The following is a 14,024-nucleotide window of genomic DNA, read 5'->3' as shown; positions in this document are numbered from 1 at the left end:
CTAAATCTAGAGGAGGAAGAATGGAGATCCGTTCGAGGCAGGTTTAAAAAGGTCATGTGATGCTACAGAGTCATCCAAGTTAGAATCAGAGGTAGCGGTTGCCGTTAGGTGTCATGTACGTATCCTCCCAACATGGATTCAGTACAGGAATGACAAAGACGAAACCTAGTTCAACACCTTCCTCGACCATTTATCTGTAAGTATGGTTATGTATGGAAACTAGTAATATCGTCTTGCTCTGTCCTATACTTTCTAGGTTGCTGATAATGAGACTCCCATAATTTTCAACAGATGAGGTTCAAGTTGGATAGCCAAGATGATGCAACCAGACAAGCTTGCACCCATGTTTTCAAGTCTGCTCTGCGGCAGTATCAGTGAACTTTGAAGGCAAGGCTAACAGTGAACTTTCCCAAACATCTCCAGTGGAAAATATATCGGATGAAGACTGGAGGGGCCTTGTTAAACACTAGTCTGATCCGAAATATCAGGTACATTATATATATGTGATCAGATCACATGTTGAAGTCCTATTTACGCATGTGCCACACAAATCTATCTTCTTGTAGGTGAACTGTTCAAAGAACAAGGCCAACCGTACGAAAGTGAAATTCCAACAGATGACAGGATCTCGTAGCTATATTGCACACTGCGAGGCTCTTGTAATTAGATGCTGTTTCACTCTTTTCGCTGTACCATATTATCATATCTATATTGACTTGTTCAAAATGCAGAGGAAAGCCCGCAAGGACCAAAAAGTACCTGAACCAAATGATGTGGAAATCTTCAAGGACTGTCACACCAGCAAAAAGAAGGGCATGACTACACCTGTCAAAGCCGCTGTTGTAAGTCCTTAATCCTCATGCCTTTTAACTACTACTTACTCTGACTTGTGCCTTGAACTGAATGGTTTGCAGCCAATGTCTATTACTCTTTTCAATTTTATACACAATTGTCTTAGCGTATCATTGCACCTTACAAGGTTTAAAAGAGAGGAGTGATGTTCCTTTGATCTTGACCCGTAATCTAGTTCCGTGCTGGACTTGCCCACACAACATTACAATTGCCTGTTTGTCTGTTCTCAGTTGTTTTGTGATATGAATGATGTCATACTATGCTTACCGTATTATAAACTTCGTCTCTTTATCCTTAGCCCTCAATACAATGTGAAGAAATAGACAATACATTAGCGATGGTACATGGTCATATGTTTGGAACCTGGTTTTATTATGTACTTTGCAATAAAATACAACTAATATTTTACATGGGTTCACCAGAATAAGTTCTGTATATAGACCAAAGCTATTTTGTTTGGTTTTTCTGCCTCCTTAATATCTTCTGTTCTGGTACTACTAATGTAAAACCTCAACTTTTCAGCGAGCTATGGAAAAAATGGTGGAACCGCCACCTTCTGAAGGTGGCGAGCCAACTATAACCGCAATGTCAGCTCTTGCTGCAGTGGGTCAGTACCTGTCCACTAACAGTGCCAAAAGCACGTTCCTGCGTAATACTGGGTTGGTTGTTAAGGCAATATCGTCGAAACTGCCTCATGATCAAGATATGCAAGCTCAAAGCAATGTTGTATCTGCACTCCAGACACAAGTCCATTCCCTAACAGAGACCCTTTGTGAAACAAGGAGAAACATTGCTCAATGTCGTCAAGATATGCATGGTTTTGAAACCAGACTATCAGACATTTGCTATGTTGTTCAGGAGCCTAGGGGAAATGATGGCGAGGGTTATGGTGCTACATCGGACAATACAGCATGAAAACGTAACAGTCAGGTCAAATGAACTGAGCTTCTGAACTTCTGGTGGTGCATTTATCTGCTGGACTGTTAACTTTTATGCCAACCTTCCTTTTGTTATATAGTTGTAATTTGTTTTGGTGCGATACAAAATTTATTCTTAACATGCAGCCACCGGCTGAAGAAAACAACAAGCCATTTTTGTATAGTGTAGGATGTTCCCTATATTTGCACTGGTGGCGATCTTTGATGCCGAGTGGATGTAATCTGTGCAATCGCCTTAATAGCCTAGCGTTAGTTTCGGCCTTATTTATTTCCTAGTCTTCTTTTTCCCTCGTTTGCTAGTGGCCGCAACTACCATGGGCCATATACGGGCCGTAGGATCCATGGGTCTCCTACGGGCCGTCGATAAATGGGCCTGTAATCGGTGGGCCTCGGGCCGTCAGATAAATGGGTCTACATGGGCCGTAATCGGGCGTAATTGGTATCGGCCCAGCACGGTAACAGGCCGTTAACAGGCCATAGGACAGCAAAGGCTTAATTCTGTCACAGGCATAACGGGTCGTTAATGGGCCAGAATATAGGACGGGCTGGAAACGGCGCAACGGGTTAACAGGGCAGAAACGGGCCGACTCTTGCCATGGGCCGAATTTGGCCGATTAGGGTAACAGGCCAGTAACGGGCCGACTCTTGCCATGGGCCGAATTTGGCCCATTAGGGGAACAGGCCAGTAACGGGCCGACTCTTGCCATGGGCCGAATTTGGCCCATTAGGGGAACAGGCCAGTAACGGGCCGGAAGTAATCGAGGGCCGAAAAGGAGCCCAAGAACGTATGGGCCGTCAAAAGGCCAAAAGCTAACACGGGCTGGAAATGGCCCTTGTAAATCACGGGCCGTTAACGGGTATAAAGAAAATTACTGTTCATTATGGGCTAGAGTCACCGTGGGCCTGTAAAGGGCCGAAAGATACGAAGGCCTCATATGGGCCAAAAGGCGTCGTGGGCCATACATGGGCCGAAAGTGAAATGGGCTGGTGTTATATTCGACGGCCCAGATGACGTTGTTGGGCCGATTTCCTTTAGGGCCTAATGGGCCGTGAGTTAACGGGCCGTAAAATGGGCTATTTGCGAAGAGACCGTTAACAGGCTTTTCATGGGCCTGCCTGTTAACTTTTGACCAAGTCAAACGGGCCGGCTTTGTAAGCTAAATGGGCTAGTGGTGGGCCGTGGCACGTGTCGACATATCATAGGTGCCTATCTGACCCACTGGCGAGCTGACACGTGTTTCATCCGGCCAATAAGAATTTTACACGTGGAAATTTCCCATTGGTCGGGGCTGTTAACGGGTTATCGGATCCAAAACCCGACCCGATAGCTTAACGGCGTTCCGTTATGGTGGATGCCACGTGTCGGTCAGCCTTGACGAAAGCACTTCTGTGATGCGTGATTTATCGTCATGGAAGTGGACACTTCCGTGATGATAATTTTGGTAATGTCATGGAACACTTCTACGACAGCACATGTATGACTATCTTGATTCTATCATAAAATCGTCATGGATGTACATGCATGACAAAAAACGCGACCTACTGTGACAAACACGTATCATCACGGAAGTGTCTTTTTTTTGTAGTGCGATAATGATAAATAGGTCCACATGTTTAGAGACAGAGGTGTCGATAAAATAAAATACGGACATGAAGGCATCATGATCATTCTTATAACATCAACATATATAAATATTGTCATACAATTTCTTATGATAAAGTAACAATCTATTCACAAAGTCAAGTATGAATCAGAAACTTCATTGAAAACCAACAAACTATAATCTCGGTCATTGAAACAATTGCAATTTATCATAACATTAGAAAGAGTCTATATAAGAGCTTTTCAGCAAGTCCACATACTCAACTATCATTTAGTCTTTCACAATTGCTGACACTCATGCAATACTTATGGGTATGGAGTGTTAATCGGACACAGAGAAAGATAGGGGCTTATAGTTTCGCCTCCCAACCTTTTATCTCAAGGGTAATGTCAACAATAATAGTTCATGATAACTTACATCCAATTGGATATATATATCAGGATCTTTCCAACACAATGCGCTTGCCAAAGGATAAAATGTAAAAAGGAAAGGTGAATATCACCATGACTCTTGCATAAGGTATAAGACAAGAATAAAAGATAGACCCTTCACGGAGGGAAGCAGAGGTTCCCATGTGCTTTTATGGTTGGATGCACAAAATCTTAATGCGAAAGAACGTCACTTTATATTGCCACTTGTGATATGGACCTTTATTATGCAGTTCGTCGCTTTTATTTCTTCCACATCACAAGATCGTATAAAGCTTATTTTCTCCACACTAATAAATCACACATATTTAGAGAGCAATTTTTATTGCATGCAACAATGACAACTTACTTGAAGTATCTTACTCAATCCATAGGTAGGCATGGTGGACTCTCGTGGCAAAACTGGGTTTAAGGATATTTGGAAGCACAAGTAGTATCTCTACTTGGTGCAAAGAATTTGGCTAGCATGAGGGGGAAAGGCAAGCTCAACATGTTGGATGATCCATGACAATATACTTTATTTCGGATATAAGAAAACATAACCCATTATGTTGTCTTCCTTGTCCAACATCAACTCTTTAGCATGTCATATTTTAATGAGTGCTCTCAATCATAAAATATGTCCAAGATGGTATATTTATATGTGAAAACCTCTCTTTCTTTATTACTTCCTATTAATTGCAACGATGACCAAAACTATGTTTGTCAACTTTCAACAACTTTTATTCATCATACTCTTTATATGTGAAGTCATTACTCTACATAAGATCAATATGATCTCTTTATTTCTTTTTATTCCTTCTTTTTTCTTTTATTCCCTCAAGATCATAGCAAGATAATCAAGCCCTTGACTCAACACTAATCTTTATTATATAGCTCACGGACTCGATTACATAGAGGGATCATAAAGCAAAACCCAAAGCTAGACCATACTAAAACTTTATTCTACTAGATCAAGATATTACCAAAAGGATCTAACTAAGAAAAACGGTAAAGATAAGAGTGTGTTGGTGCTACGATACCGGGGCATCTCCCCCAAGCTTGGAAGTTGCCAAGGGGAGTGCCCATACCCAATACTCAGTTCTCCTTTGCTGGTGAAGAAGATGATGGTGATGATGGATAGTCGCACATCGAGCGTAGGAGATCCTCCAATTTGCGGATAATGCCCTTGAGTGCAGTGATATGCCCCTTCAACAAAATATTTTCACGTGTGAGATACTTGTTTTGTATACGAGCTAACTCAATCATCTTGATAGCTTCAAGCTCAGTTGGGGTAACAAGATTGTGATGAAGGGGAAGGATGTCTTCTTCTTCTGCTGTCGGAGCTTGATCCTCCATGGTCTTCTTGATCCCATCATCCTTGTTGATCTCCACGGGTTCTTCTCTCTTCAGCTCTATCTTCATTAACCAAGCATCATTGCCCTGATTGTTGGAGGAGGGGCATGAGATGATGCTTGGCCCTGACAACTCTGACAGAAAACAGCCCGAAACAAAAACAGAGGATATTTGCATGGTACGGTGGTCAAAACCATCGGGAGATTATATATTGAATTTTTACCGACCAAAAGAAGTATCGTGCAAGAAAACGGAGTCCGGGGAGCACACGAGGTGACCACGAGGCAGGGGGGCGCGCCCTCCACCCTCGTGGACGCCTCGTGTCCTTCCCGGACTGCTTCTTATTTTCCTATTTTCTTAAATATTCCAAAACGGATAAAAATTACCATTTTGAACTGTTTTGGAGTCGATTTACTTACCGTACCACGTACCTATTCCTTTTCGAAGTCTGAAACGTTCTGGAAAGTGTCCCTTATGTATTCCTCCGGGGTTATGGTTTCAATAACATTGGTTTCAACATTTATGGGATTACCTGAGATATAATGTTTGATTCTTTCACCATTCACCACCTTCGAATTTGTGCCTTCGAAGTTGTTGATTTTTATGGCACCGGAACGATAGACCTCCTCGATAACGTAAGGACCTTCCCATTTAGAGAGAAGCTTTCCTGCAAAAAATCTTAAGCAGGAGTTGAATAGAAACACATAATCACCTACATTAAACTCACGCTTTTGTATCCTTTTGTCATGCCATCTTTTAACCTTTTCCTTAAAAAGTTTGGCATTCTCATAGGCCTGGGTTCTCCATTCATCAAGTGAGCTTATGTCAAATAGCCTCTTCTCACCGGCAAGTTTGAAATCATAGTTGAGCTCTTTAATGGCCAAATATGCCTTATGTTCTAGTTCGAGAGGTAAGTGACATGCTTTTCCATAAACCATTTTATACGGAGACATAACCATGGGATTTTTATATGCAGTTATGTAAGCCCATAATGCATCATAAAGTTTCTTGGACCAATTCTTTCTAGATCTATTAATAGTCTTTTGCAAAATTAATTTAAGCTATCTATTGCTCAATTCTACTTGACCACTAGACTATGGGTGATATGGAGATGCAATTCTATGATTAATGTCATACTTAGCAAGCATTTTACGAAAGGCACCATGAATAAAATGTGAACTACCATCAGTCAAGTATCTAGGGACTCGAAACCTCGGAAAAATAACTTCTTTAAGCATCTTAATAGAGGTGTTATGATCAGCACTACTAGTTGGAATAGCTTCTACCCACTTAGTAACGTAATCAACAACAACTAAAATATGTGTATACCCATTAGAGGAAGGAAACGGTCCCATATAATCAAAGCCCCAAACATCAAATGGTTCAATAACAAGTGAATAATTCATAGGCATTTCTTGACGTCTACTACTATTACCAATTCTTTGACATTCATCACAAGACAAGAAAAACTTACGTGCATCCTCGAAGAGAGTAGGCCAATAAAAACCAGATTGCAATACCTTATGTGTAGTTCTATCTCCAGCGTGGTGTCCTCCGTAAGCCTCGGAATGACACTTGCGTAGGATCTGTTCCTGTTCATGCTCAGGTACACAACGTCTAATAACACCATCTAATCCTTCTTTATAAAGGTGTGGGTCATCCCAGAAGTAATGTCTTAAATCATAGAAAAACTTTTTCTTTTGCTGGTATGTGAAACTAGGTGGTATAAATTTAGCAACAATGTAATTAGCATAATCAGCATACCATGGAGCAGTACGAGAAGCATTTATGACAGCTAATTGTTCATCAGGAAAGCTATCATCAATAGGTAGTGGGTCATCAAGAACATTCTCTAACCTAGATAAGTTGTCTGCAACGGGGTTCTCAGCTCCCTTTCTATCAATAATATGCAAATCAAATTCTTGTAGTAAGAGAACCCATCTAATAAGTCTAGGTTTAGCATATTTCTTTTCCATAAGATATTTAATAGCAGCATGATCAGTGTGAATAGTTACTTTTGAATCAACAATATAGGGTCTGAACTTATCACAGCAAATACAACTGTTAAAAATTGTTTTTCAGTAGTAGCATAATTTCTCAGGGCACCCTCTAGAGTTTTACTAGCATATTGAATAACATTTAATTTATTATCAAATCTTTGTCCTAGAACAGCACCTATAGCTTAATCACTAGCATCACACATAATTTCGAAGGGTAAATTCCAATCAGGTGACTGAACGATAGGTGCAGAAATCAAAGCTTTCTTAAGTATTTCAAATGCTTCTACACAATCATCATCAAACACAAAAGGAACATCTTTCTGTAATAGATTAGTCAGAGGCCTACAAATTTTTGAGAAGTCCTTAATGAACCTCCTATAAAAACCGTCATGACCAAGGAAACTTCTTATACCTTTAATGTCCTTGGGACACAACATCTTTTCAATAGCATCAACTTTAGCTCTATCAACTTCAATACCTCTTTCAGAAATTTTATGCCCCAAGACAATACCTTCATTAACCATAAAGTGACACTTCTCCCAATTCAAGACAATATTAGTTTCATCACATCTCTGCAAAACTCGATCATGGTTGGTCAAGCAATCATCAAAAGAAGTTCCATATACAAAGAAATCATCCATGAAAACCTCAACAATCTTTTCAGAAAAATCAGAGAATATAGCCATCATGCATCTTTGACAGGTAGCAGGTGCATTATAGAAACCGAAAGGCATACATCTATATGCAAAGGTACCGAAAGGGCAAGTAAAAGTGGTCTTTTCTTGATCCTCTTTTGACACAGGTATTTGAGAGAAACCAGAGTAACCATCTAGAAAGCAAAAATGTGTATGTTTGGATAATCTTTCTAGCATTTGATCAATAAAAGGTAAAGGGTAATGATCCTTTTTAGTGGCTTTATTTAATTTGCGGCAATCAATTACCATCCTATAACTTGTAACAATTCTTTGTGGGATAATTCATCCTTATCATTAGGAACAACGGTAATACCTCCTTTCTTAGGGACATAATGGAAAGGACTTACCCACTGACTATCAGCAACGGGATAAATTATACCTGCCTCCAGAAGTTTTAGTATTTCTTTTCTTACCACTTCTTTCATCTTAGGATTTAACTGTTGTTGGTGATCAACAACTGGTTTAGCATCTGTCTCCAATTTTATTTTGTGTTGGCATAGAGTGGGACAAATGCCCTTAAGGTCATCTAGAGTATATCCAATAGCAGCAAGGTGCTTCTTCAGAGTTTTCAATAATTTCTCATTTGCCTTCTCTGAAAGTTTAGCACTAATAATAACAGGATATATCTTCTTTTCATCAAGATATGCATATTTAAGAGTATCAGGTAATGGTTTAAGCTCAAACACGGGATCACCCTTGGGTGGAGGAGGATCCCCTAGGATTCCAACAGGCAAATTGTGTTTCAAAATAGGTCCCTGTTTGAAGAGTACTTCATCTATTTCCCTTCTTTCATTCATAAACATATCATTTTTATGGTCAAGCAAATATTGTTCTAAAGGATCATTAGGAGGCACGGCAATAGAAGCAAGACCAATAATTTCATCTTTATTAGGCAATTCCTCATCACGGGGTTGTCTACAAAATTTAATAAAGTTAAACTCATGAGACATATCTCCCAAACCAATAGTAACAACATCCTTTTCGCAGTCTATCCTAGCATTAACAGTATTCAAGAAGGGCCTACCAAATGTGATGGGACAAAAATTGTCTTGTGGGGAACCAAGAACAAGAAAATCAGCAGGATATTTAACTTTCCCACACAAGACTTCGACATCTCTAACAATCCCAACTGGTGAAATAGTATCTCTATTGGCAAGCTTAATTGTAACATCAATTGTTCTATCTCAGCAGGTGCAATATCATGCATAATTTCTTTGTATAAGGAATGAGGTATTGCACTTGCACTAGCACCCATATCACACAAGCCATGATAACAATGATCTCCTATTTTAACAGAAATAACAGGCATGCCTACCACAGGTATATTTTTATTCATAGTGTCAGGTCTAGCAATTCTAGCAGCTTCATCACAGAAGTAAATAACATGCCCATCAATATTATCATCCAAGAGATCTTTAACCATAGCAATACTAGGTTAACTTTAATTTGCTCAGGGGGTTTGGGTGTCCTAATATTACTTTTATTGACCACAGTTGAAGCTTTAGCATGATCCTTTATTCTAATAGGGAAAGGCGGTTTCTCAACATAAGCAGTAGGAACAATAGGATCATTATAAGTGATAGTATTTTCTTCAACTTTAATAGGTGCAACTACTTTTACTTCAATGGGATTATATTTAAACCACTTCTCCTTAGGGAGATCAACATGAGTAGCAAATGATTCACAGAAAGAAGCTACTATCTCAGAGTCAAGTCCATATATAGTGCTAAATTCACGGAAAACATTGGTATCCATAAAAGATTTAACACAATCAAACTTGGGTGTTATACCTGACTCCTTACCTTCATCGAGATCCCAATCCTCAGAGTTGCGTTTAATTCTTTCCAGTAAATCCCATTTGAATTCAATAGTCTTCATCCTAAAAGAACCAGTACAAGAAGTATCGAGCATGGAGCGATTATTGAGAGAAAGCCGAGCATTAAAATTTTGAATAATAATTTCTCTTGAAAGATCATGATTGGGGCATGAATATAACATTTACTTAACCCTCCCCCAAGCTTGAGCGATGCTTTCTCCTTCGCAAGGCCAAAAATTATATATATAATTATGATCACGATGAACAAGATGCATAGGATAAAACTTCTAATGAAATTCCAATTTCAATCGATTGTAGTTCCATGATCCCATATCATCACATAGCCTAAACCATGTCAATGCCTTTCCCTTCAAAGATAAAGGGAATACCTTCTTCTTGATAACATCATCGGGCATACCTGCAAGCTTAAATAATCCACAAACTTCATCCACATAGATTAGGTGTAAATCGGGATGTAATGTTCCATCTCCTGTAAAAGGATTAGCTAGTAGTTTCTCTATCATACCTGAAGGAATTTCAAAGTAAACATTTTCAGTAGGTTCAGTAGGTTGAGGAGCAACTCTTTGCTCTACTGGTCGGGGTGAAGATACCCCGAACAAGCCCCTCAAAGGATTACTTTCCATAGTAACAAGTGACAGTAAATTTCAGCACACTATATAAATTTTTTCTTACCAAAGGCGCTTCACTCCCCGGCAACGGCGCCAGAAAAGAATCTTGATGAGCCACAAGTATATGGGATCTATCGTAGTCCTTTCAATAAGTAAGAGTGTCGAACCCAACAAGGAGCAGAAGGAAATGACAAGCGGTTTTCAGTAAGGTATTCTCTGCAAGCACTGAAATTATCGGTAACAGATAGTTTTGTGATAAGATAATTTGTAACGGGTAGCAAGTAACAAGAGTAAATAAAGTGCAGCAAGGTGGCCCAATCCTTTTTGTAGCAAACTCTTATATGAAGGAAAACGCTCCTGAGGACACATGGGAATTATCGTCAAGCTAGTTTTCATCACGCTCATATGATTCGCGTTCGGTACTTTGATAATTTGATATGTGGGTGGACCGGTGCTTGGGTGTTGTCCTTCCTTGGAAAAACATCCCACTTATGATTAGCCTCTAATGCAAGCATTCGCAACTACATAAGAAGTATTAAGGTAAACCTACCCATAGCTTGAAACATATGGATCCAAATCAGCCCCTTACGAAGCAACGCATAAACTAGGGTTTAAGCTTCTGTCACTCTAGCAACCCATCATCTACTTATTACTTCCCAATGCCTTCCTCTAGGCCCAAACAATGGTGAAGTGTCATGTAGTCGACGTTCACATAACACCACTAGAGGAAAGACAACATACATCTCATCAAAATATCAAACGAATACCAAAAGCACATGATTACTTATAGCAGGACTTCTCCGTCAGGAACAAACGTAACTACTCACAAATCATATTCATGTTCATAATCAGAGGGGTATTAATATGCATAAAGGATCTGAACATATGATCTTCCACCAAGTAAACCAACTAGCATCAACGACAAGGAGTAATCAACACTACAACCAACCCACAGGTACCAATCTGAGGTTTTGATACAAAGATTGGATACAAGAGATGAACTAGGGTTTGAGAGGAGATGGTGCTGGTGAATATGTTGATGAAGATTGACCCGCTCCCGATGAGAGGATCGTTGGTGATGACGATCGTGATGATTTCCCCCTCTCGGAGGGATGTTTCCCCGGCAGAACAGCTCCGCTGGAGCCCTAGATTGGTTCCGCCAAGGTTCCGCCTCGTGGCGGTGGTGTTTCGTCCCGCAAGCTTGCTTATAATTTTTTCCAGGGTGAAATACACCATATAGCCAAAGATGGGCACCGGAGGCCTACCAGGGGGCCCACGAGGCAGGGGGCGTGCCCAGGGGGTAGGGCGCGCCCCACCCTCGTGGATGGTGGGTGGCCCCCCTTTGGTACTTTCTTCGCTCAGTATTTTTTATTAATTCCAAAAATAACTTCCGTGGAGTTTCAGGACTTTTGTAGTTGTGCACAATAGGTCTCTAATATTTGCTCCTTTTCCAGCCCAGAATTCCAGCTGCTAGAATTCTCCCTCTTCATATAAACCTTGTAAAATAAGAGAGAATATGCATAAGTATTGTGACATAATGTGTAATAACAGCCCATAATGCAATAAATATCGATATAAAAGCATGATGCAAAATGGAAGTATCAGTTGTAGAGCCAATATAAGTGGGGTGCTATCTGATTTCTCCGGCACCACCATGTTTTTCAAGGACTTTGCTGGTGCTCCTTCAGGTTCGGCAATCACCCTCTTCCTTTCTGATGTCTGATGCACAAGAACAACATTTGAGTGGGAAAACATGGTATGATGACAAATGGAATATGTATTGATAATGGATGGGCATGGAATCTTGAGATATATGATGAGTAAACTAAGCAAATGGCGGTGCTACAAAGTAGAAGAAATACAAGACAACTTATGCAAGATACGCGCAATCAATAAAACCTTGCCAAATTAGAATAGGCACCTTGATCGGTGAACAGGACATGCCATTTGCCTTTCACTCCTCGAGGTCAGAATAGTCATTAGGATCATATGCTGAACAAGAATCTACAGATGGGGAGCGTGTGAGTTTTATTGCATCGAGAATGGCACTAAATGCCTTGGTGCCAATTTTGTAAGTCGATGCAGTTTTCCACAATATTCTTCTGATGCACGTATTCTGATATTCACTGTGATTATGTATAATATCTGAGAAGCATGAAAACATAAATAGTAGTGAGCTTATCTTTGTAATGCAGAGGATATTCTAATATAGGGGCGCCCCTATAAACCCTTGTGTGCTATCACTGTATTCTGATGAGAGAGCCCATTTGTGCTGTAATATGGTGCTTGCATTAATATAATCTGGCACAAGTACACAAAAAAAGAGGCTCCAGAAGTAAGGATAGTTGGCAGATGATAGGTTCATAATATACTGTATAGAGAGTTTATTGCCAAACCATGATAACAAGAGCACACAACAACTAGGCAGATCGTAGTTTACATAAAAGGGGTACACCATAACCAGGATATATAAATCGGGAAAGTGGAACTGGCTGGAAATTACGGTGTTGTATTGCTGCTACTAATTGAAAGCCTATCGATCACGTACAGGCTAGCTCTATCAGCTGTTGACTGCAGATGTCCCTGGTCCCCTTCCTGACAAGGAACATACTGTACGAACTAAATACAGAATAACAAAAGAGTAACATGTTAAAGAACAGAAGAGGAAGCATATTCTTGAGGTTCTGCTTCATTGCATACAGTGTTGGTTGCCCACTCATGACGAATCACGGCGCCCAAAGAAATGCAATTCCATGCTATCTCTCTATATGTGGGCACATGCATTTGCAAAATCAAGTGGGAGCATTACCTAACCAATTAAATGTGTGTATGTTAACTAATATTAGTATCATATCACAATTCGTATTTGAAGAAGTAAGCTTTGGACTTATGATTGGTGTGTTGTTTAGCTTCAAGAGTGAACTGCTGCTAGTGCGACACAAAGCAGCTACGCAGATCATAGTGTAGATATAACGGAAAAACCGTAAGCATCACAAGTAAAATCAGCAAAGTGGAACTTGCTGGAATATATGTGCTAGTATTGTCGGTACAGCTAGAAAGGCTTTGTATACCAGCTCTCGTCAACTGAATGTGTGGTACTGTTAATATCCGTGTAACTCTCAAAGGCGACACAGCTCCCCGCATTTCCTTGCTAATCTTATAGGATTCAAGTGGGCAGGCCACTACAATTCCTATTCCTATGTTTACAAAATCCTACGAATCAAAGAGGCCAGAAGAGTTCAAAGTGTCCATCACAACCGACCATATAGACCTCTACACTGCAAATGTCCCTGCTCATCTTCACTACAAGGAACATACTATACTACTATCATACTCCCTCTGTTCCAAAATATAAGTCTCTGTAGAGATTTCCACTATGGATCACATACAGATGTATACAGATACATGTTAGAGTGTAGATTCACTCATTTTGCTCCATATGTAGTCCATGGTGGAATCTATACAAATACTTGTATTTAGGAACGGAGAGAGTGCTTATTAAAGAAGAACGAAAGAGGAACATGCTAAAGAAGAGCAAGCAGATTTTGGATAATAAAATGTTCGTTGAGCAGTGCCCACACATGATGAACCAGAGCGCATTAAGAATGCAACTCCCTGCTGTCTCTCTATATGTGGTGGACGTGCTTTTCAAAAGTAAAGTAGGAACATTAGCTAACCAATTAAACATTATCAGTTTTAGTAAAATCAGCATCATATCAGATTCGTA

Source organism: Triticum aestivum, chromosome 7D (genome assembly GCF_018294505.1).
Source record: "Triticum aestivum cultivar Chinese Spring chromosome 7D, IWGSC CS RefSeq v2.1, whole genome shotgun sequence".
NCBI classification, from domain to species: Eukaryota; Viridiplantae; Streptophyta; class Magnoliopsida; order Poales; family Poaceae; genus Triticum; species Triticum aestivum.
Note: the sequence above shows the minus strand (reverse complement) of the source record.